Here is a 26235-nt window from a genome sequence, read left to right as displayed (position 1 = left end):
GGGTGAGTTTGTGTCCAAAGTAACTCACTTCTGTGGCGCCTATGACACATTTCTCTGGATTGAGACGTACTCCTCGCTCCCGTGTGCGCTCAAGCATGGCACGGAGGTTCTCGTCGTGTTCCTCCTTTGTCCTGCCAAACACGAGGATGTCATCCACGATGGCTGCCACTCCATTAAGCCCTTCATACGTCTCATCGATTTTCCTTTGGAAAATGTCCTGTGCTGATATTATCCCAAAAGGAAGGCGCAGAAAACGGTACCTGCCAAAGGTCGTGTTGAAGGTGGTGAGGAGCGATGACTTGGTGGTTAGTTGGATGGCCCAATAGCCTGAGCGAGCATCCATGACACTGAAGTACTGTGCTCCTGCCAGCTTTGGTGTGATGTCATCCAATGTTGGAAGCGGGTAATGAGGTCTTTTGATGGCTTTGTTTAATTCGCGAGGATCGAGGCATACTCTGAGCTTCCCAGTACGCTTCTCTGCGACCACCAGTCCGTTTACCCATTCTGTGGGTTCTTTTACTTTGACGATTATGCCGTTTTTCTCCATGTCATCCAACTCCCGTTTCAGTCGTTCCCGCAGTGTGAAAGGGATCCTCCGGGGGGGGGCACACAACGGGCATGGCGTCTGGGTCAATGTGTAAGTCGCATTCTCCTGGGAATTTCCCTATGCCCTCGAACACATCGGCAAACTCCTCCATGACGTTTGTGATCTGTACTGACATGACCAGCTTGACTAGGTTTAGATCCAGGCATGCTCTCAACCCTAAGATGGGGGGGTGCTGCAGTGTCTACTATGTCAAAAGTCAGCATCTTGTGAATGTCTTTCCACCTGCACTTCAACTGGCATGTGCCTTTGATGTTGAGTTTTTCTCCTCCATAGCCAGATAGTGTGCGTGTGGGCGGTGCCAAGCTAACCTGCTTAAAACACTTCTTAAACAATCGGGCAGGAATGACGTTGGCAGTGGCTCCTGTGTCAAGCTTAAAACTCACGGTGTGATGCAGTGAGCCTACTTCTACGTCAGCGTAAGCCTGTTCATCGGCCTCCCCTTCGTTGCACTTTGTTATGGAATCTATGAATAGCTCCGCTTCATCGCTTGGAGTGTCAGGGTTGATAGAGTACACTGGGTTGGGTTGGTGTGGTGCTTGTGAACGGCATGCTTTGGCAAAGTGGTTCATTTTATTGCACTTTTTGCACCTCTTCCCTTTTGCAGGACACTCCTCCTTCTGGCTGTGTGCTCGTGCACATCTTCCACACACTTTTCCCATCTTATTATAATGAGGTGCCCTCCTATCTTTTTGCTGCGTACTCTGGCGCTTAGCGGATACTGCATGCGCGGGCGCTGCTCCCTGCAGGCTAGTGTGTGGGTCAACCATGGCTTTCAATTGCTCTCGTGTGATCTCATAGGAGCGTGCAATGTCTATGGCTTTTTCTAGAGTCAAATCTGACCCTTGGCTCAGCAGCTTTTCTCTGACTTGTGGGAAACTGGTTGCGAAGACAATCCTGTCTCGGACCATTTCATCACTGTTAACATAGCCACACTGCTTGACGAGTAACTTTAACTCGGTCACAAAGTGCTCAAATGACTCCCCTTCACCTTGGAGTCTTTCATTAAACTTGTATCTGGCGAAAATGGTGTTTGTTTTCGGCATGAGGTACTGTTCAAACCTGTCGAGATATGTGGTCAGCTTTTTAGCTTCTTCATCAGATAGCTGCCATGTGTTATAAATGTCCCTGCCTCTTTCTCCTACCCACAGAAGAAGATAGCTGCACTGGGTCTCCTCGGGCTTGCCGCTTAGCGGGCCGCTAAACATTAGCTTCACATGTTGTACGAACCTCCGCCAGGCATCGGGAAGATTGGCTGAATCCCAGTCCATCCGTGTGCAGGAACTCCCGACGAATCCATTTCACTCTGTCAGTGGGCGTTTAGTTCGATTTACTCTGACACCATGTAATGTTCTGTCTCAAACTTAGGAATAACGTGTTCGTAATCTGCTTAGTGAGCCACCATTATCTTTATTGCCGCTCGTTCAGTTCAACATAAAACACACCCACTTTCGTGAAAACAAACACTCCCCGTTGCCACTACGGTGGACCACAAGGGACAGTAAGCACGGAGTGCAAACATTATAAGCAATACAACACCACGAATAAAGTAAAATTAACCCTTGTGTGGTGTTGGTGGACCCGCTATAGTTGTGGCTTTCCAAATTAACACTATCAACAATGTTATGTTAAATTACTATGAATTAATGTGCTTCTTTTATATAAAATGTTATAATAAATCAGTTATAATCAAGTGGAGTGATGGAAAGACACAACACATTTATACGTAAAAAAAAATAATTAATTGTTAATTTTCTTTTGAAAAACAAAACAAAACAAAAAAAAAAACACGGGTCTCACACAGACCTGATTACCATACAAGGGTTAAAAGCAGTAAATTAAAAAGCAGAAAGACACAGAAAGTATGCTGTTGTTTGGCGATAAGTTGCTCGTTAAGCGAGAAGTTGCTCGTTAAGTGAGAGTTGCTCACCCAAAACAAAAATTGCTAGCAATAAATTTAAAGTAACCATCAGCTGTGCCGCAGCAAAATACTAACATAAATCCTCCTAGCGTGTAAACCCCTCTGGAAATCACTGAACATGGGTCAGAATTATTCAAAGACCACAGACAGGTCCGATAAAAATCGAAAGTACCGTAAAGCCAAAAATAATAAAATACAAAATAAAGTCTCAAATAACGGCTCAGTACAACTCCCATTTCCGGTTACGTGTAACCTACGTCCGCGAATCGGTGAAGACGTCCATGATCACGTATCCAGAACATGCGGAAGTACTCACGTGACTGACTTTGTTTACAACTTAAGAACTGTAAGTTCAATGCATTCTAATTTATTTTCGGAGCCTTATCCCGAACGATTATCGCCAGAAAACAGGTCAGTAAAACTGAAGGCCAGTGCAGATACTACCACGAAAGCTAAAAGTGTTAAGATAAAGTTGAATTTTGATGTAGAAGGCTCAGAGGAAAGTGAGAAACTAATGTATGCAGGATTACCCGCTCCAGCACAGCAAGGAAGTTTCAGAGGACGGAAGGATAAAAGTAGAGATATGTGTTTTTATTGTGGCTCAGTTTTCCAGCAGCCGCAGACACCCAGAGCAAAAATGAATTTGTGTATTTCATTTAACATAAAGGGTGAAATGTTTGCTGACACTGATAACAGCTTATGTTTTCTCTGCCCTATGTACCGACATGATGGAGAAGGAACATCCTCTGTGTCAGCTGGACCCTCAGCAGAGAATGAACTCAACATCCTTTTTGTCCGGTACTCTATGTCACACACTGTGCCAAAAAAAACGTGCACAGACGCCACTACCAGGTAATCCCATGACTGGGAGCCACACTTTTGTTTCTCTCACACTGTTCAACAACATGATAAGTGCTCACACAAGTGAAGGTCAAACAGTGATTTTGTCACATAACTCAGACATAGGTTATGACATAACTATACCATGTGGACACATAGATCTAACCTACCCTATCCACTGTACTATTTCTGCAGTTACATTGCCAGCTGAATACCAGAATATGACATTGTGGTCAAAAAGTGAGAATGATATAGGATTTATTGACTGTACACTATCACGCACACCTATTAAAACACAACAAGCCAGTATATGTCAAGCAACATCCCATTTCTGCCGAAAAAGCCGCAGCCCTAGATGTCATGATAGGAGATTTATTGACTATAGGAGTAATAAAGCCCACAGTATCTCCATATAATACTCCTGTCAATCCTGTGCCAAAGCCTAACAAACCTGGCGCATGGCGTTTCATACAAGACTTAAGGCAAATTAATGCAGTCAACATTCCTCTGCCACCTCTCGTTTCAGATGTTCACAGCATATTGACATGCATTGCATGCACATTTTACCGTGGTGGATTTATGCTCTGCCTTTTTCTCAGTACCTGTGCATGAAGACACACAGCCGTTATTTGCATTCACACATAGAAATAAGCAGTACACTTGGACTCGTTTGCCCCAAGGCATGGTAGACAGCTCTGCTGCTTTCTCAATGGTGGTCCGTGCTACCCTGGACAGCTTCACTCCTCTGGAGGGCTGTACTGGATGACCTCCTCCTCTAGTGAGAACTAGTCAAACTTCTACACACATGCTTCTCCAGCACCTCCAACAGACTGGCCACAAAGCATCAGCAAAGAAAATGCAGTACTGTCAGACTTCTGTTCAATATTTGGGATTCACACTGTCTCACGGAAAACGTTCCATGACTGCAGACAGGGTCAAAGCTGTGACCCCCGTCCCTCGGCTCACTACACAGAAGGAAATGTTGTCCTTCCTAGGCATGGTGAACTATTGCATACAGTGGATACCAGACTGTTCTTTTCATGACCACATTCTGCGTGACTGTTGTAAAAAAGACAAGCCTCCTCGAATACTGTGGTCCACAGAAATGACTGCCATCTTTCAATGCCTGTGATTGTTCAGGGAATGCCGGCTGCCTGAGAGCAGTAGCAGCTTGCTCTATCATGATAAGGGACTGCGAGAAGCTACACTCTCACATGACACTATTCTACACACCAATCACCAGGTCACGACCATTGTAGCAAACATAACTACACAACATATGCAAATCTCACTATAAAAGCGAGCAGCACACCTGATTCGCCAGCACATTTATTGATCCTATGCTGTGTTCTTCTGACCGACAGAATGGCTCAGACAGGCTTGACGATCATGACTGCATGACATGTATACAGGAATCCACAGAATCACATCCAGATTTAGAGCAGACACCTATCCCAGACTCAGCCACGGTTTATGTGGACGGGTCCTGTTCAAGGCCAAATGACAATTCATTTCTTTGTGGCTATTCAGTGGTAACAGTGCCTGACATCATACTAGAGGCTCACTCATTACCATTTCACTCAACACAAAAAGCAGAGCTCATGGCTTTAATACGCGCCTGTGAGCTCCATTTGGATAAGCGTGTGACAATTTACACAGACAAGCCGCTATGCATTTGGCGTCGTACATGACTTTGGCACATTGTGGAGACAGAGAGGAGTTAGATCTGCTGATGGAAAATAAATTGCTAAATTCTGATTTTGTTCAAAGACTTTTTCAGGCTATACAGCTACCATCGGCCGTTGCAGTTGTAAAAACGAAAGGACACAGTACAGCTGACACAGACGAAGCAACAGGTAATGCCTTAGCAGACGTGACAGCCAAGGCTGCAGCTGCATCACAGCTCCCACCTCCGCAGGAAGTATTATCTGTGCCCCTACAGCTGCCACTTGTTTACAACTCCCAGACTATTTAGAAACAAATGTTGATTTAAAATTCATACAAGAGCAAGCCTCTGCATGTGATTACACCTATTGGGAGAATGATACTGTACCTTAGATGACAGAGATGGCTTATACAAAATCTTAAGGGTTTGATTGCCCTCCCATATTCCCTGATGCCAGTCCTTGCCCGACATTTTTCACTGTGGTGGTCATGTCGGACAAGGAGGGGTAATAGGGACAATAAAATCAAGATTTGTAATTGAGAAACATCACATGCAGTAAAAAAGCATATTAGCAACCTGTCTAACATGTGCACGAACTATATAGGGAGAACCAAAAGCGAAACATCAGCATTTTACCCAACAACCAGATTTCCATTTCATAGCATTACAAATTGATTTTACACACATGCCAGCGCAAGGAAGCATCAAGTACTTACTAAGTTGATCCACTATTACCAGGATCAATTTAGTAAATGAGTAGAAGCTTATCCAACCTCAAAAGAAACTGCAGAAGTAGTCTGTCAAAAGTTGAGCAATGAAATAATACCCAGATTTGGAATACCTCACCAGATTAACAGTGATAGAGGACCTTCATTCACATCAGAAGTAATTCAAAAGTGTGCTAAAACTTTAATGACCTGGATCAAATTACTTCCTCAAGTCCTCTGTGAGATTAGAATGACTCCATCTGCAGTAACCAAATTATCTCCATTTGAAATAAGACTATTTCCAACACCATGGTCAGCTTCCAGAGGGGCACCGCTAGTAGAAGGTGATGTATATTGCATTGTCCACTGATGTTCACAATCTGGTAGAAAACTGAATAATAACTATCAGAAAGTTTGTCTCTCTCAGCCTTTCCCCTCCACAGTTCCACCAGTGGAGACAAGGAGAGCGTGTTGGTGAAGTCGCTAAAACCAAGGACACTCTGGGAGGCCGCGCGTGTTCCAGCCCCAGACTGTACTGGCAGTGACGAGAACCAGCATCCTTACAGACGGACAACCTCAGTGGATTCATGCCAGCAGGGTTAAGACCAGCCCAACCAGACCATCTCAGGCGTCGGATCAAGCAGATGACATCTCCGGCGGGCCAACGCCCGGAACCAGAGCAAATAAACACACGGGTAGATGACATCTCCGGCGGGCCAGCGCCAGGATCCAATTCAATCCACATACACACAATCACTGATTAACACACAACAGTTCTTGTTTCACATTTATGATTTGTCTTTATATATGTTATTACATTCTGTCTTTATACTATGTTATCATTTCATGATAAAAGGGGGGAACTGTTGTGATATTTTGATACCATGATAGCATTTACAGGATATTGTTTTATAGTGATATTACAGGAAAACTGTTACTCAATAAGGCCCATTTACTAGTTGTTTTTCCTCTTTCTCTGTGACCCAAGAATTAATGTGTAAGACTCACAGGCTGGTACCCCAAGGTCGAAAACACCACAGAGACGAGACCACTTCCTTACTCCCATCCTCCCTTCCTTATTCTTTAGAAAAGGCTCGTTAAAGGCCAGGTGGTTTGTTTCAGAATTCACTAATGAAAGAACTGTGTATTTTGCTGGGATGATCATAATTTGTAGCTGAACTGATAAACTACACAAAGGATACTTCGCTCACAAGGCAGGAAGACGTTTCCTTATTTGGTCTGTACCGGTTTGAACTGGGAAAACTGACACACGAACCTTTTTCTCTCTATAAAACTGTTGTGTATCAAATAAACCTTTGAGTCGATTGGGAAGGCAACCTAAAGCAGTCTCTGTTTTCTTGTTCTCCCAAGCTGCTCCCGAGCTCGTACTAACACGCTGAATGGCATACCTGAGTGTTACTTTAAATAATTAGGAATCTTAGAAGGAAAGGACAGAACTCTGCTTATCGGTGCTCGTGCCTTGGAGGGAAAACCGGATGGACATTTTTTCCTTCAGTAATGAACTTTTATACATTTAGGTCTTACTGATTACCAATGTTAGATTTGTATTGTTCATTGTCATTTATGCTTAGAAATATTTACTCATATTGCTTAGAAGTATAAATCATTTGTAGATTGAAAGAATGTCTCATCCTAGGAGGTCTGTAACAACTCTGTGTAGCATGAAGAGGGGGTGCTTTCACTCCTCTCCAGAGTGTTTGGCATAGAGCACACACCTCCTAGGAAAGGTCGTATCTTCTCTTGCTGATATATGGTATAGCAAACACACGTATATCTGTTTGAGTGTAGGAGCCTTTGTTTAGATGGACCGCTAGACTCCTGGCACCAGCTTTGGGGAGTCTTCACAGGGTCACATCTTGACCCCCCCCCCCCCCCCCCCCACACACACACACACACACACACACACACTTACACAATGCACAGGCAAGGTACTCTTTGTGTGTATGTAGACGTCTTATGTTAATGAACCTATGTATATTCATGTGAGCTCAATAAAAGAACAATGTTATGGGGGAGTGGACAACAGCGACTGGGGTCAAGCGAAGGAACGGCGCTTGTCGTGGTTCTCTCCCTCATGCATGAGTAACACGAAGAACTTTGCCTATGTTACGAGATCGATCAACTTTAGACCAGACAACAAACTACGGAGGCTCCGGGAAAAGTGCAATCAAACGATGAGTTTTTATTGTCACAGGAGAACAAACCAACCATCAGCATACGGAATGCGTTGCTCTGACAAGAATACATTGGGTTCTGGGTTTATAGGACAAAATATCACACCTACGCAATGCAGTTCAAAAATACAGGGTGAGAGACGGCAAAAGTTCAACCCAGTGCAGACAAGGGTACATCACGTACATAATACCTACACGACATATAACTTCTCCTTTCTACATTACTTGCCTTTTAAGGTAATAACTTCAGGTCTTAGCATCTCTGAGAGCTAAGAATGGACCCTCGTCATTAATCACTAAGTAGAGTACTTTGCAGCCAGTCTCAAACTGAAGCAGAAGACGCTTAGGCCTTCGCTCAGACCTGCTACTAGATTAATATGTGTATTGTAAGCATGCATGCAATTAACCTGCTATGTTCTCATCTCCCCTCAGCATGTATCATCTGGACACTCTCACCAGTGAAGCTTAAAACCTTCTAGAATGGAACATCAACTCTAACCAAGCACATTTATGCATTGTGTATAGAATGAACTCAACCTATAAAAATAGAAAGGTCAATGTGATGACAGACATATTCAATGCAATATAAACCCTGTAGGAAATATTACTGATAAATGATACTGTGAAACATGTTATTAATACATTCTTCATAAGGCAAATTATATGGTAGCAATAAAAGAATCTCTGAATCCCAACATTCCCTCTTTTGACATTCCAACAGGAATGTCACCATACTTCATGTTGTATCACTCCCTGCCCCACTCTATGGGTTCCAGGTTCATCTGGTAGATGCCCTCAACCCAGCCAGGGTTCGCAACCCTCGCCACTATCTTTACCAACAATCCTCTGACACAAGGAATGATACAACAACCAGCGATGACCAATATTCCCAAAAATACAGCCAATGAGCACATCACTGATATAGCCACACCTTTCCATTGTCCAAACATGGATCTCATCCACGATGCCAGCGGGTTTTCAATACCTGAGTGCTCATGCATGGTTTTAGACAAATTTTCAGGCCCTCCAGAGCTCGGGTTACTGAGCCATCTGGGGCAGTATTGTTGTTCCATGGTGTCCCTGGTAAGGCTAGAGAGTCTCAGCAAGTTGTAATGAACGTACTTAATGTGGTCATCATTCTTATTAGGCGTTATCCAAAGGAATATACTTTCAAACCCTGAAGCTACTGGGTCTGCCAGCTTATACTCGTTTGGAACTACCCTGGGCACTCCTATGGAGTCTATCCTAGTCGGAGAGTTTAGCCGGGGGTCATATGCATGTATACCCTGGGTCCCTCTTTTTACCAAAACATGTCTCTTATGTGTGGCTGCTAAGGTACGTGTGTTGTGTTGCTGAATAGTCTTTACCTGATTTCCAATCAGTATGAGTGGAGCTCCCAGTGGCACCATCGCACATGTCCCTACGCTTCCCCTTGGGACACGAACCAAAAGGGTGCTTTGCCCACAGTAATAATACAACCCACTTCTTGCCCATGTTCCAATTAATGTGCTCGGGTCACTCACATTATTCGTGGTTCTTCCCGTGGGTGTGACGGCACACCAAGTAGGGTCGATTTCTCCCACGTGGTACTTTACATTATCTGTAGAAAACCTGAAACATGTATAGTTATCTTGTTTTGGCATAAATGAATTGGCATTCTCCGCTTGCCCGATCGTGTTTGGTGCGAGATTATTAGTTTATCACTTAGAGTGGTGGTTGAGTTTTTAAGTGCGACTCAGGCTTTGGGGTAAACTAAGTGTACCCTAATTACCCCAAACGAATCTGTTCCTGACACGTCCACCCCGATTACCAGATAGAATACGCCTCCCGGGCTCTCTGCTTTGGGCAGTATGTTCCATGGACCTAAGAAGATGGTGACAGGGTTATGAAAAACAGAATAAACCCTTTGAATTACTATTCCTTGCAGGCCTTCTGGCACATTTGGCTGCCATCCTACTCCTGTCCAACCTACCTCACTTTCCCAGGAGCACCACTGACCTGCTGTGTATGTATGGATGTGTTTGCCCCAGGAGGGGCTTTGCAATAAGCATAACTGGAGCATATCATAGGGTGATTACAGACCCACACATCATATGCTCTCCAGCTGCTACTAGCTCCTGCACACTTAATGACGTCACACAAATCAAACGTGAATGAGCTGGTGGACCCTTTAACATAATTTAATTCTATGCCGTTGTATGTGCTGAGACACTCATCACCTTTACCTGACACCTCGCGCTTTAGTCTTTTCACCGATCCCGTTTTAGCAACTATTGTCTCAGGAAGTGCTGTGCTGGACTGGCATCCGCGTCCGACCGATTCACAAAATGCGCCCTGCAACATAGAGAGACCTAATATTTAATAATCCACATTTCACTGTTTATGCTTGTTTATGTTTAAGTTGTTTATTTCTAGCTTTTAGTTTGTTTTGTCTGTTTGGGAGCTGACATAGTCTCTATGGATAAGGGTTTTTTCCCTGGGTACCCTAAGGAGAAAAGCTCCAGAGAGGCGTGTTTCATGTCAAAAGTTAAAATATAACAAAAGAGATTTTGCTCAACAAAACAATACCTTTCAATTGCCGAACCCTATCTCTCCCCTCAACGGGTTGTATGCTTCAATGTTTCCTAATTATTTTGTCATCAAAAAATCAAACAAATAAATCAAGCTGTGAGACAGCACCTTGCGTTTACGCCGGGCTGTGAGCTGCCCTAAACCTACTTCCTACACCTTCACTCCTTCTAGTTCTTTCAATTTGTTACCGCTCCTTTTGGTGGCGCGGCGACCTTCTGCGATGCTCTTCTTCTTTCTTCGGCCTTCCAGGTGGACCACTGGTCGGCCCGTTGCACAGGTGAGAGGGTTTATTCTGCCTCTGTTTGTTGACACTTGTGTTCTTTGAAGACGAGTTTTCCTCTACCAAGCTCTCGTGTGCGGGTGCACACTGCAACCAGTGGTACCAGGTGTCGCCTTTCTCTTCCAGTTGAACTGCTGTAGTCGTCCTCGTAAGGACCCGTCTAACGTGGTTCCTTCCACTTTCGTTTGAGCACCTTCAGCCACACCACCTTTGCCTCCGGGGTCGCCCTGTCCACAGCGTGTACTCCAGATGTTACCTGTTTTGTGAAACTGGAGATTCTCGCCACCCCTGTGGTCGCTGTGGTACTGGAATGTTCTCCTGTAAAGGATAGAAAACAAAAAGCCTCTCCCTGCTACACCTCACTAATCTACTGTGTTCATCTAATGTTCCCTTAATTATCCAAAGTTGGTTCAAGATACCATGTTCTGGGCTCTATCCTTTATATTAACTTTACTTAATCTCAATGCTCTTTATGTGTGTAAAGAGTTTATCTTCTAAACAGGATTCAGTTCATTTTAATCCTTCAACTTAAACATGAAAATAACAATTTCTGCCTCAGTTTTACCATATCTAAATTATCAAACACCCCAAAAATCATAAAATGATCCTGAAACCCATTTCAAATTAAACCTTAAATCCCCCCTTTTGTGACACATAAGAACATAAGATGTGTCACAAACTCAAAATGCTTCACCTGAGCTTAGAAAATTAAAGAAAAAGGTTAGTCATATCATTTCACACCTCAGCAATCCTCCTCTCAGGTAAACAAAACCTGTGTGTTAACCCGAACTTCACATTTCATACTGAGTTTTCCTCACTTATGATCCAATCTGTGTTATAAGAAAGAAAACTTAAAACAGAACAGTCATCAGTCATGTGCTTCACCTTAGTCCAGTCTTCACCTCAGTGTCCAGTTGGTCCAACCTTCATTCACCTCGTCCGTCTAGTCACCGTCCATTTACACACATCCATTCATACGTATTCACACCAGGTATTGCTACTAGTGGAGACCCTCGCGCAAATAATCAGCTTCTCCACTCTCAGCAACATGAGCTCATTCATTTGTTTTATTCTGTTTTGTTTTTTTTGTTTTGTTTAGGAAGCTAGTTTTTTATGCTTTTGACTGGATTGAATCGCTACAATCCTTTTAGACAGACCTGATCACAGGTAGGCTTCTCCTCAGCCAGTTGAAATCTGGAAATCCCACCTTATATTTGCTCTCCCGAGAATTTTCAGCGCCGTTATTCACTGTTGCAGGCCTGCTTAGAACAAAAATGAGAAAAAAGAGCTGATTATTAGCTCATCAAGCACAAAACAAAATCACCTGACAGGTTTTCTCTAAGTGCACTGTTACCAAAATAATGGGCCCCTCTCAGACATGTCCATGGTTAATCAAACTCCCTCTATTAAAATAACAAGAACATCCAAAGCAAACTGACCGAATCAATCCATCACTACAACAACAACCTCAAAAATCCTAAACACAGAACATTTTGCCACAAGTTCTTCAGGGTCCTGTCACTCCGAAGTCAACTGACATAATTTCACCTGCTCAATACACAGAAAGTCTTGTTAAACGCCGCACAGTCACAGTGTCTCCTCCAGTGCAAGCTTCTCTCACACAGTCAGACAGGAAACCCAAGTTTCTCTTTTTCTTTTCCTGTCCCGAGTCATTCAACTACTTTGCATACTGAGTCATCTCTCAAGAAGTTGCCGTGACCAGAGAAATACATGTTCAAACATTACCACCTTATTAAATTATTTTATTTCTTTCAACCGTGATCACTGGTTTTGATCACTCAGTACGAGAGCACTCCTAAGTCACTCTTTTAAACTACTTTAATCACTGTTTCTTTTTTCCATAACTCCCTTTGTCATATAGCTTCTTTGAGTTATTCCACAACTTCAAACACAAGTGTATTCTATTAAACATTCACACCATTCTATCACTCATACAAATAGCAAGCTGATCTTCATTGCGTATGTTTGTGTTCTAAGCCAGGTTTAATCAATGTCTATGCATTAATCATCATGAACTTCTCTTGTCTTTGTAAGGTTAATGCATTTTCTGTTTGTGTGTGTGTGATTTTGCATGTGTTGCTTTGCAGTGTTTCAGACTCCTTCACAATTTTGCCTTTAAACAGTCAATTTTCTCCTTCCCAAATTTGCTAACCCAAATTCTGATTTCCCACCTTAACTAACAGCCTTCCTTGTCCTCAGCCAGAAGTTAGGCTCCACTTGCCACTTTCCCCCTCCGCCTGAGCCCAGCGGCTTTACCCTTGAGGTCCCGTCTTCTTCACTTCATCTCACCCGTGAGTCTGAGCTCACAGGGACTGAGGCCGAGTAATCGTGACTGTGCCTGCCTTAGGTTGTCCCAGGGTTTCGAGGTGGGATCTTACCCGTCATGGGCTATCCAGCCTTCCATACTCGCCTGATACGGGGGCCAAGTGGGCAGGGTGCTATGAGAGGAGGGGACACACTGGCTCTGGAAATTAAAGGAGTGTAAGCTGCTTCCTTCATTGCATCTTATATTAAACTATCTCACTTCTGATTCTTTCCTAGAATAATTTCACATATGGCACTTTGTGTATGTGTGTTTTCTATTCATTAATGTAATTGTCAGTTATTTTCTCTCTTTATTTTACTTTTTTATCTGTTTATTTGTGACGTTCTACTTTAGTTCTACTAAATCTTGATGTAAAAACAATACCCCCTCTTTCACGCGCACACTCTGCAGTTTGCCTACGCACACACTTCTCTCTCAGACTTCCTCTGTTCATACACTCATCTATGAGTTATTATTAGTTATTTATTATTTTGTACAAATCACACAGAATCATTCAAATCGAGTACTCGCAGCATTTACACACATAGAATCCCTCAAAATACGCTTTCCTAAGAGTATTTTATCAAACATGCTTTCAAGAATCAGAAAGAGGAAGTAGACAACACTCAGTAACTGCGTCTGTCCTCTTAAAAGAGAAGAGAAATAAACACATGTGGGACAATTCTCCCCATCTTAGACAAAATGTGACCTTAAATGTCCTTTTCTAAGTCATGTTCTTCTCTATACACAACTCTTGGCCTCCAGGGCATAACCTTTGGACTTGTAACTCTGATATAAGTCCACACAGTACAGAGAACCTGCAAGTTCAGTTTTTTCTTTTTTTTTTAAATTCTCCACACACTTGAAGAACTGTTTGTCATTTATCAGCCCTTCATCAAATGGACCTCGCCGGGTCCAGTAATCTTCAGCTCATGTATCTCATCGCCGCCAGTGAGGATTTAAAACAGTTTCTTGTCAGCATTCACTTATCAAATGGACCGCAGCCGATCCAGCAATATCGACACAATTGTGTATCCTCATGTACACAACTTAATCTTCACTTGTATCACAGCACTTCTAGTAATATCTTCAGAATTACTTCATCATAGTAAACATTGATTTTCCTTTAAAATCAATTTACCATCAGAACTCAAGATCACAGCTGACTCGATTCTCTGAATCCTGAGTCAGTTAAACACCTTGCTCAACTCACGGTGTCCTTTTCTCGGGCTTCCTCGTCCGAGCTCACTCTTTTTACCCCGGCATGCGCATTCAGAAGATCCCCCTCTCACTGTAATTCAATTCTCATAGACCCAAAAGTAAGCATATTATCTCCCTAGTCAAAAGTGAAACCGTTCCTCACACAGTAATTCTTAATCCAACCTTAAAGTGAAACAAACACCCTTCGTGTTTTGAAACTAAAAGAGTAAGGAAGAGCGCCCAACTTTAACTGCGCATGTTGTTACTGAACAACACACAGACCCAGACCCAGGGCAGTTCTTCCTGGATCATTTATCAACATCCAAACCAACACAGTCTGCATTGATCATTCTTCTGGAACCTCAGTGGATCCACCAAAATTCATGTAGGTATATCAACCATTCACCGATTTATTTCTTCCTCAGACCACGCAGGATCTGTTACTTCAGCACAATAAACACTGATTTTCCCTCAAAATCAGTTTACCAAGAGCCACAAAACCATTTCTGACTCGATTTTCTGAACCTCTGTGTCACTTAAACATCCTGACGGCACCAGGTGTTTTCTGTCGGACTTCCTCTTTGAAGATCAAGTATAGAGGCTGTCTGTCCTGCAAAGTTTTTGTTGGGCAGCACATAATTTCTCCACATATTTCCTCACAGCTTTGAATTCTTTATCTGCTGCTTTAGTTGTTCTTGAACAAGACATGTGGATGGCTTTGCTCAGCTGCTCCAGCTGATCATTTAGTGGCTTATATAGCCTTGGTTCACTAGATGTCATAGTTGAGCTCTTCATTTTGGTTCCTCTGAGATTTCCCCAAAATGGCTGCTATATGACTCCTCCTAGCAAGTTTCTTGAGGCGACTTCCCTATTTCTTTATCAGATGTCCTGCAGCCACCCAACAGTCACTTCCTCTTTTCGTACCCTGTTTGATATAACCAGCACTGGGTCAGAACAGCATTTGCTTCATAAATTTTCAAAACAGCCACAATTATCAGCGCTACAAAATAAACACACCACACCAGCTGCAACTCTTGCTCTAAAAACCAAGCACAGAGCTTTTATACTTCATGCAACTTGTAGACCGATCCTCAGTAAAAAGAGGAAGTGCGGGCCAACCCAAAAACTGCGCAGTTCTATATTTCAGATACCTTAGACCTGCACAAAGTTAAAAACAATTCTCTTCTCTTTCTGTTAAAGTCAAACTCACACCGTTCAGCAAGGCCTGTTATTTTAAATCACCAAGAGACAAGCAACGTTATTCTTTTAATCTTAAAGAGGCCTACAGTGCGTGTTTCTTCTCCTGTTCAAAGGGGAAGTAAAAAGGGGAAGTAGGCCGCACCCAGTAGCTCTTAGCTGAAGCAATCTCTGCTGGTACACTTTTGATAAAACAAGTGGTTTCACCTGCACAACCCAGCCAGTTTTAACACCTAGATCACACCTAAAGACACTCAAATCTCTCATTCAGAAACAAATCCTCTCTCAGCAAGTTCAGCCAGCTCTTTAAACCTTCTTAAACAATGACCAACAAACTCAAGAGGCTGGTCCTCAGTTATGTCTGCAGGGAGTACAAGCAGATATAAGTTTCCCCTAAATTATCTCGGTTTTCACTGAAACGAAATATTATGGCACACCAACATTTATTGTGGAAACTCTCACTCTTCTAAATAACTGTGCTGTGCCAGAACTGGGGCTAAGTCTTCACGCATTTCTACACAATCAACCCGAAACTCTAGTTCGGTTAAAATCTCTGCTCTAAAAAATCAAACTCTCTATCTGATGTTTCACAACCAACCAACACCTCCACAGGCTCCCCATGAGTGACAGGTGTCAGCAAAATAGTCAAGGTAAAACCAGTTAATGTCCTAGAATCAAACGTCTGATAACGGAACCTTTCCTCCATTCACTGTGCAGAATCCTTCATTTATTACTGCGTTTCTGGTTGATCAACGTGCCTGTTCCGTTAAACTTAAAGGGGGAAGTGGCCGCCCCCAAATTTTTACTACGCACTCTTTCGCCAGAGAGAAAAGAAAGGAAAAAGAGACTTTTAAAAATCCTCACACAGCCAGCCTGCAGGCGCCTGGCACTTTAAATTATTTCAGACAGTTTCCTACGTCACAACCTCAGCTCAGTTCAAGGCGGATATGCACACTGCCGGTCGTCTTTCAGACGCCAACCAGAATAACAACAAAAACACAGCTTTTCACGGACCACGGCGGGCCCAAAAATGCATAATGGTAATAGCTCACAGTATTTTATTATCAGACTTCTCACTTTTAATAATCAACTCACTTCACTACAAAACCTCAAGCTCACGGCTTGGCCTGAGTTTCTCTTCAATCATATATCAACACCTCAGACCTTCTTGTCCGGTATTTTATTCTCAACACATGTCACTATTCCTCGGAACTTCTGTCCGGCATTTACTCTTAAAACATGTATTTATTAAGTGTCTTCTCAAGGTAATCCTCTACGATTACCAGGGCTATATCTGAGGCCACAAAATCTCAGCGGGGCCCCACCCCTAGTTTAATACCCAGGAAACGTCTTTCCCGGGGGTGGAATCCTTCGGTTCCGTGACTTTAGACACTTCTTAATCCCTTTATTCCTTACACACAAATCAATCTCTCTTCTCTATTTCTTCAACAACGACGTCTCAAGTTACTTTTAGCTCAGTACTGCTTTTTCCTAGTTTCCGTGAATGCAACAATTCTCTCAAGTTTCACTTTCGTTGCAAATAAAGATTACTGTTTTAAACAAAACTCAAAACAGAGATCAACGGATGACCACTTGACTATTTGTTTTAGAATTATACTCCAATACAGCACAATTTCTGTTTAAGAGGTTTGTGCCTTACCTTTTTATTCTGTGGGCCCAATAGTCAAATTGATCACCGTGATGTCTGCCGTCCGATTCACTGATCCGGCCTCAAACTTCGCTGACAACAAACACCTGAACCTCGTTCTACTGATCTTCAGTTGCCCGCATTCTCCACCAAATGTTACGAGATCGATCAACTTTAGACCAGACAACAAAAACGACGGAGGCTCCGGAAAAGTGCAATCAAACGATGAGTTTTATTATCACAGGAGAACAACCAACCATCAGCATACAGAATGTGTTGCTCTGACAAAAATACAATGGGTTCTGGTTTTATAGGATAAAATATCACACCTACGTCAACACAGTTCAAAAATACATGGTGACAGACGGGCAAAAGTTCAATTCGTGCAGACAAGGGTACATCACGTACACTTCATACACCAACATATAACTTCTCCTTTCTACATTACTTGCCTTTTAAGGTAATAACTTCAGGTCTTAGCATCTCTGAGAGCTAAGAATGGACCCTCGTCATTAATCACTAAGTAGAGTACTTTGCAGCCAGTCTCAAACTGAAGCAGAAGACGCTTAGGCCTTCGCTCAGACCTGCTACTAGATTAATATGTGTATTGTAAGCATGCATGCAATTAACCTGCTATGTTCTCATCTCCCCTCAGCATGTATCATCTGGACACTCTCACCAGTGAAGCTTAAAACCTTCTAGAATGGAACATCAACTCTAACCAAGCACATTTATGCATTGTGTATAGAATGAACTCAACCTATAAAAATAGAAAGGTCAATGTGATGACAGACATATTCAATGCAATATAAACCCTGTAGGAAATATTACTGATAAATGATACTGTGAAACATGTTATTAATACATTCTTCATAAGGCAAATTATATGGTAGCAATAAAAGAATCTCTGAATCCCAACAATTCCCAATAATATAACATGATACCTTAATCAAAACACAGCTAATATAGCACAGTTTTCTTAATGCAAACATCAGTAACTCAGAATTAGCAACCAAAGTGTTAAGTCTGCAGTTAACACTCATGTGAAGCTACAGTCTCCTCCTCCAGTCTCTCTTATCCTCTTGCTCCTGCAAAAACAAAACAAAACAAAGCGAAGCATCCACCCTTCTCTTGCCGGCTGGGTGAATTGTTTGTCGGCATTTACTAATCCTAAAGTTGGTGCAGTCTTTGTCTCAGTATCAAGTCCGTCAAAACTTTTAGTCATCAGTCCATCACAGTCCAGTCACATACATTCATCTACACACATTCATACCAGATGTTGCTGATAATGGAGTCTCACGCGCAACCTATTCGAGCATCCATCACCAGCAAGATGACGTCATCATTTTAAAAGGAAACAATTCTTTGTTCTTTTGTTCTAGATTGACTCGCTGCAATCCTTTTAGACTCCGGACTTCTCATATGATCAGTGTCCCATATAAGTGAATTTCTCACAAGCCAATTACAATCATGGAGAAGCACACTTTGCAACTGTTTACAGTAATAATATTTTATAGCACTTTAAATCTCAATCTTTCAGGCCTGGTTTAAAGAGCTGATTATTAAATCATGAACTCACAAAATATCACCATATCACCACCGGTGGATCACACCTCTAAGATGTTTTTGTTTTTTTCCTTCAGTGCACTGTAACAAAAACGAAAACAGACGTAACCAACAAACTACTAATAAAAATAACACAAACTAGGGCCCGTTGCAGACATGTCCAAGCATAAAACTATCCCTCTCTCGCTTACGAGAAAGAACACAAGTCAAAGCTCACTGATCAAATCAAGCTAGCGCTAAGCAAAACCAAAAAATCAACCAAAAATTCACAGGAACTCTTGCTTCCTGCCGGGACAATATTGTGTGGGAATGAGAACCTCAGGTGCCGTAACACCTTTTGTTCCTCCTTGAATTAAATCTCAATCACAGAAAATGCCGTACTCCGACCTAAAACTTACCCTATTAATTCATTATTTTCACTCTGTTTCACTGTTCCTCACCAGGGCTGTGTGAAGCACAGCAAAGAATTCAGTCAAGGCCTTGAGCCATAAACAGACATCACGCACAGACATTGTTTTCATAACCAAACCGTTTTATACCTTATTCCTTAACTCTACATAAATGCTCTCTGGGTGACATATAACACATTCTAAGTAATCAATGGCTTCTTATAACAAATTCTGTATATGTGGATGTTTGCGTGCAGCATTTTGCATATCAGCATAAGCAAAGCATTCTTCATTGCATCAGCGAGTGTGTGTGTGCATCACTCTTCATTGCACAAGCGTGTGCATGTGTATGTGTGTGGATCACTTCTCAGTGAATCAGCATTCCAATGTGTGTGTGTGTGTGTCTCTGTGTGTGTGTGTTTGTGTGTATGTTCATCACCTTCCTGTTCTGGTGTTCTGGGTAAACCACGGCCTGAAGCATGCCCTGGGGTCCTGCCCTCCTCCTTTTCAGTTCGTTTGCGACCATTGCTGCTGCTGCTGCTGCTCAAAGTTCTGTCCGTCCTGGTTCTGACCCCAATTGGGGCATCCTTTCTCCAGTGTCCATGCTCACCGCAGGTGAAACCTGCATCTTCGTCTGTGTTTTTTGTCCATTCTGAGGTGCCTTCTGACCTCAGTTACTCCTCCTGTCTCGGTCACGCCCTTTTCGCTGCCGTGTTGGTCCATCACTAGCCTGCACAGTGTGAATGCAGAGTTATCAAGGTCAGCATTCTTTTGCTCTGCCTTACTTTTCATTCGGGCTTGGCGGGCGTCTTGTCACAGCTCTGTCAGCTGACGCTGTCTGAGAATTTTCCCCCGTGTAGTGAAACGGGCCTTGGTTTTAACGCTCTCCGTCTCTGCTGCATGAGATCACATTCCTGCAGCACTGTTGACATTTTCAGGTCGTTGTTGTGGGTCCAGCTGTTGCAGCATTTGGTCAGGGTCACGTAGAGGGGAGAGCAGGAGTCCAGGTCAGCCTCGGCTTTCAGGGCCGGCAAAGCAGCCTGTAATTAAGCATAAAGAGAAAAAACAAAAACAAAACAAAACCAAAACAAACGAACAGGAAAATGATGTTGTGTTGGCTGTTATTCAGAGAGGGGAGAAACCACGGGGCCAGGCCCTGTGTCAGCCTTCTCTCCCCCTTTTTTTGTTTTTTCTCACCATATAATCAACTCATAACCCACCAAGTTGACAGGACAACACAGGTACATGTTAAAATTCTTAAGATCATGTTTAAAAGCCCAAAAAGGAATTTTCTTTCATTCAGTAATCACTTGTATTAATCAATCAGCAGAAAACATGTCACAATTTGAATCTTTTAACCACTAAATTTGTCGTGTCTTCACTGGTTGGTCAGACCAGTGTCTTTTTTTTTTTTTGAAGTTAAATTGTTGTCCTGCAACCCAGAGGGTTTCTTTGTCAGTAATGGATAAACTTCACCATTTAACAACAGAAGTATGTTAATAATTTTTTTTTTTTTTTTGCTCTAACCTTGCTGGAAAATCTTCACATGTTCATGAGTGTAAGCTGTTTTTTCATTGCATGTGTGTGCATTTGTAAGCAGGCAGGTTAATTTTAATTTTTTCTCAAACTAGGCGTTACCTTAAAAGGAGCCTTTCTCTCACATTTCTCTGCTTGTGTGTGTTTTTGTTTCACCTTTTGTTGTGATGCTCCGGACGCCTTCCCAACCTCCACAAGTCTGTTGGCCCCAATTTTCAACCCAATTTCCTGTGCTCTTAAAACCTTCATTTCTCCTCTAATTCTCTCCTCGCTGCTGTCTGTTTCACAGCTGCTGATTCGTGCTGGGTGTGGTTCCCATTACTTATAATTTTGCTTCGGCCGCTGTGCTTGTGGGGGCAGTTGGTCCAGGTCCGCAGCTTCCTGTATTAACACACTAAGAGATTTATTTAATTTCATTTTCATCACTGTTAAACAGATAAGCAGGCAACACGCCTACCTTGACAGCGTAAACTGCACGCCAGTCTCCCAACACATTCCTCTCTCTACTCCTCCATAATTCTCCACTACACACCTCTTACTATCTCTCTTTTTTTTTTTTTTTTTTTTTTTATTACACCACAGAGTAATACACCCAATTATGCCCATCTATCTCTATGTGGCTCCAAATTCCCTCTTTATTTAATTTCACACTCGTCAGGGGACAGGCAAACAGCAATTTCAACCACTGAAACGAGGAATTCAACCTTTTTATATTTCACCTATGATAGAACTCAACCTTAGATGTAAAAGCATTCTCTTGTTCTATTCCAGAATAAATGTGAACCCGTGATTACACGGCCGTGCCAGTGTTATTTCTGTAGCTATACGGGAGTCCTCAGTTCCCAAGTCGCCACCTCGGCATCCAGACGCCGCTGGGCCTGCCCGCGCGTCCACGAACAGGAGGGTCGCCACACCTTGAACAAATTTAATTTCCACAGGTACACTAGGCGTCAACCTTTGATCTTAAAGCATTCTCTTCGCACTAATGTCCTCCTATTCAAACACATCAACCGTCACTGTCACTGTGTTCACGCTTCACACACAGAAACACACTCAGAGCGCGCCTTACACACACAGCACTTTTCATCAGCGGAACTTTACACAGAAACCTCTGAGCTCAACTGTTAGAACCCTTTAAAGCACAACTGCACCATCGAACAGATACCCCTTTCTCTGCGCTTATGACCGCCACCACGGGGCAAAATCGCATCATAAAAGTGACACACGTCCCCGAGGCTCAAAACCGACACCATAAGCCAGGTTCTGCTTTACCTTTATCTCATGGCAAGTAAAATTTTACTTATTATTTATGACCGCAGCCCTCGAGGCAAAAACCGACACCACAAATCACCGTCAAACCTCTATTCAATGTACTGTATTCAATGCACCAATCGCTGCTGTACTCACGGCCGCATCACCGAAACACGGCCGTATCATAAACCAAAACCTACGGACGTGTTTCGCTTTTACACGTTGCCAGCGCTTAACCGCACCGTAAGCCAGCAGCTGCTTTTCCTTAATTCTATACTAATTTCATGGCCGCATCAACGAAGACTCAACCGACATCATAACCAACTTCAAAACCTCTATTCAATGTACTGGACTTATGGCCGCGTCTCCAAGAGATTCTAATGTATTATTGCTACAGAAGCCAGTCTTAGACAAAGTTAAATGTGGAAGGTAAAGTGGGCTGCAACTAGCTCAACGTAGTATGTTATTAGTTTCTCAGTAGAAGCAGTTTAACTGCAACTAGCTCAACCTAGTGTATTATTAGTTTCTCGGTAGAAGCAGTTTATCTTACACACTGGAATTCAGCCTCAACTTATGTTGTTAGTATCTTGCGCCAAAAACCAGACACCGACAAATTTAATGTGAAAATACGTGTAACTCAGCGAACAGATTAATTTGGAAAGCCCAATATGCACATTTGGTATTTATAATACAACAGGCTGTGCTTACCTTTCTGTTTTAGGCCGGCCTTCTGTTCGCCTCGCCTCACGATCTCACCGCAGGCCAAATCTGCCCCCCTCAGCACACCAAAGCTCCGGGTCACCAGGCACCAAGTTGTTGTAATCTCCCAATTCTTTTGATCTTTGGGCTGAAGGAAGGACAATACTCGGTGTATAAATGCTCACTCAACAATCATTTATTTCCATACAATTCAACACAAAGAGCATTTAGAACCATCATGATGGGGAGACATGCATGAAGAGGGTCACAGCGAGTCTCAAAATGGTGACGGGTTACACAGCCTCTTATAGTTCCTAGCGGCCCCCACCTAGTCGTAAAAGCCTAAACATTCACATTCTTTCTCTCTTACGGCGCCTAAGTTATGACCTCGGCTCCTTGCTCCTCTGCTCTCTGTAAGGTGGGGGTATGGAATGTGGTCTGTCTCTTCTGCCCTAGACACAAAGTCTCCTGCTTACAACCTTCTTTTTATGATTCAACAATAAAGCATGTCAAGAAAACAGTGTAACACATTCACAGCAGATCAAGGATAGAGAGTGATGCACACTTATCTAATGAACTACAAAAATGATTATGTTCTTTTAACCCAAAAGTATAATGAGGACTAAACTAGATACACAGCACACCATCTAAACTAAAGGATAATATATGTCCTACAGCTGTTATCATAATTCAACTACTTTGATTACATATATAAGGTAACATATGATAACAGAATAATATCACACTTCCTAAACAACCAAAGCCCATGCATTGACTTTTTATTTATTCATCAAAATGGTCCATTTTTCCACCAATAGGAAAGAGGTGACTCTTCCCCCCCTTTCTTTACTGTTTTTGTGCTGTCCTTAGAAAATGCTTTTTTACAAAAAAACAAACAAAAAAGGACCGTGATGATAGTGTTTAGAAAAAAGCATGGCTTATATATTTTTGTACCATAACTCTGGATTTTACAGAGCCCCACAAGGGACATTGGTAAAAAAAAAAAAAAAAAAAATGAAGATGAACTTTTGCGAGATCTCGCAAAATAGGCCGCATCCTTCGGAGGCTGCCAGCTCAAAGCTGACCGGGAGGGTGAGGTGTTCTCACCGGCCCTAGTGAGACTCAACCTCCTGGTCAGCTTCGAGCTGGTGGGTAACAGACATCTCCGTCAGAGCAATTTTTTTCAAAATTGTGATATCTTGATAAATTGAGCAGATATTTTAAGTTTACACAGCTACATTCTCACCTGAAAATATCTTAAAAGTTTATTTTGTGACCCAGAAAGAGCAATATTAAAACTAAGTAGCTGCCTTCATTGTTGGAAACTGGAATTGGCTGGGCCGCGCTATGAATTCAATAATTCAATAAGGTACTGTTGGGTGATATTGCACGGTCTGAATTGGAACAGAATAACTTTGGTATTACAGTTTTTCTGAATCACTAAAACACTAAATCCCATTGTAAAAACTGAACTGTCGACTACCAAAACAATTCCATCAAATCAGTCTCACAGTTGTTAAACACTATTCATCTGATTAGGATACAATTTGCAAATCTGAATCTCCCATTTACCAAAACTCTAAACTCATTCTCAAACCCAAGACACAGCAGTGTGGCGCACTTGTACCCAGAATGGTGCACACAGGCTACAGAAGTTGAATACAACTAACACACTGTTGTCATCATTTACACCGTACCACTCAAAATTGAAAACACATGTATCCAATCAGTGAACCCAATTACTAAACAGTATATAAGCCTTATGAAATGCAAATTGCATGAGGTTTGGTTGCACACATTACCCTCATTGTCATGTCATGCTCCAGAACATGATCTATGACAGTTTCTCGAATGTCAATTGAAATTACAGCGCTTCTTCTTGGTCTTCATCCTTGCCCACCACCTCTGACACGGACTCCTCTTCCTCTTGTATTGTATTGCTTCATTGTTGGCTTCACTAAGCAGGTTCTCAGTGGCTACTATAATCCGGACCTTCAGAGAAGAAAAAAGGTAAAAAATATTGTTAAAGTGAATTGTTAAATATTGTCATTTTTATGCTTACCATCTCTACATTGTTTCAGCTCTGTGATCAAAGGAATTCCTTTGTCCCCCTCACCATCCTCTCGAGGTTTTGGGGGGGCTGTAGTGTTTTATCACAAGCACATACTTGTGAAGGGTTGTTTGATGTTTGGTAAGCTTCCTGCCCTTTTTATGGCTTCACTGTGTTGTGTATGGTGAACCAATACAGGAATTGAACCATGCATTGGGTGGGGAGGAGATTACCCCCTTTATGACCAGGATGTTGTTAGAAACAGTTGTGATCAGGAAGTCACACACACAGAGACACACACACGCGCACACACGCACAGACACATTGGTCGTGTCCAAATTCATGGGCTGCATCCTCCTGAGGCCGCATTTGTAGACCGATTACGTCACAGCAACGTGCCGAAGGCTGTTCAAATTCGTAGACTGCTCCGAATGCAGCCGACAAATGCGTCCTCCTTTTCCCCGAATTTGAAGGATGGGTTGGGTGTGTCCTTCGTGGCCCACCATATCCCAGAATTCATAGCGCGGCCCAGCCAAACTCCAGTTTCCAGCAATGGCGGCCGCTACTAAGTTTTAAAATTACTCTTACTAATCTTTCTGGGTCACAAAATAAACTTTTAACATATTTTCAGGCGAGAAAATAGCTGTGTAAACATCAAATATCTGCTCAGTTTATCAAGACATCGCATATTTGCCAAAGTGCTTCGGCGTTTTCGGAGACGTCTGCTACCCACCAGCTCGACAGCTAGCCGGGAGCTCGAGGGTTACTGATGCGGCCGAGAACGGCACAACTCCCGGCACATCATTTTCAGATCATCGCAGACTTTCGCTACTCGGGTTAAACGTAATATATAATTCACTTAGACAACCTAAAAATGTTATTGTTGGGCTTTTTTCAGTGTTTTGTTTGTTCGTGAGTAAATCGGTTTGGCTGAGATTAAAGTTATTAGATTAGATTAGATAAAATAAAACTTTATTAATCCCCCTCCTCCTTGGTTTTTACACAGCTGACTAAACGTCAAACAGAAACCTGATTAAAGATAAGTATGAGACAGTCGAGAATTTACGCCAGTGTCCTGTTATATTTTAGATAGCAAGGAGCAGACGGCTGAGTTTATTAAACTCCACCGAGACAGCGGCGACGCTAATCTGAAGGCTAGACCGTCCAATTTCACGGCCGTTTACTTCCGGCCTACCCGACCTTCTGAGGACCCGGCCCACGTAGACCGGGAAGGCCGGGTCCTCAGGAGGATGCAGCCCATGAATTTGGACACGACCATTCTTGAAAATGTGCTTACACGTGCACACACACACACACACACACACACACACACACAGTGCCTTGTCTTTGTAACCAAAGGGGGTTTACGAGGGGAGGTACTTGTGTAAACCATTGTACACTATTGTTTATTGTAACTGTTTTTTCCAATAAAAGGCAGCGAGCGGAGGCCGGAGCGGGGTCATTTTGTGGTAGGATTCGAAGTGCGTTCCTGAGATACCGACGTGTCCTCCCTTGCGCAAGTAAAATCGATCGACCGCTGTTGCCTTGTTTTTTTTTGTCCTTCACGGGAATAAGTCCCAGGGTCAGCA

General features: G+C 42.7%; 2 long non-coding RNA genes across 2 annotated transcripts; one reads left to right on the top strand and one right to left on the bottom strand.

The window, feature by feature from the left end:
* Positions 1–15964: 15964 nt before the first annotated feature.
* On the top strand, positions 15965–18073 carry LOC120732532. Its single transcript, XR_005695604.1, has 2 exons — positions 15965–16547; positions 17192–18073. It is a non-coding gene; the product is annotated as an uncharacterized LOC120732532 (long non-coding RNA).
* Positions 18074–23103: 5030 nt separating this feature from the next.
* LOC120732535 lies at positions 23104–26002 on the bottom strand. The gene is made up of 2 exons (XR_005695606.1): positions 25968–26002; positions 23104–23341 (listed from the first exon to the last, which is right to left on the bottom strand). It is a non-coding gene; the product is annotated as an uncharacterized LOC120732535 (long non-coding RNA).
* Positions 26003–26235: the final 233 nt, after the last annotated feature.

Source organism: Simochromis diagramma, unplaced genomic scaffold (genome assembly GCF_900408965.1).
Source record: "Simochromis diagramma unplaced genomic scaffold, fSimDia1.1 OVJJ01000361.1, whole genome shotgun sequence".
In the NCBI taxonomy this organism is placed as follows: Eukaryota; Metazoa; Chordata; class Actinopteri; order Cichliformes; family Cichlidae; genus Simochromis; species Simochromis diagramma.
Note: the sequence above shows the minus strand (reverse complement) of the source record. Positions and strands in the feature narration are given on the sequence as shown.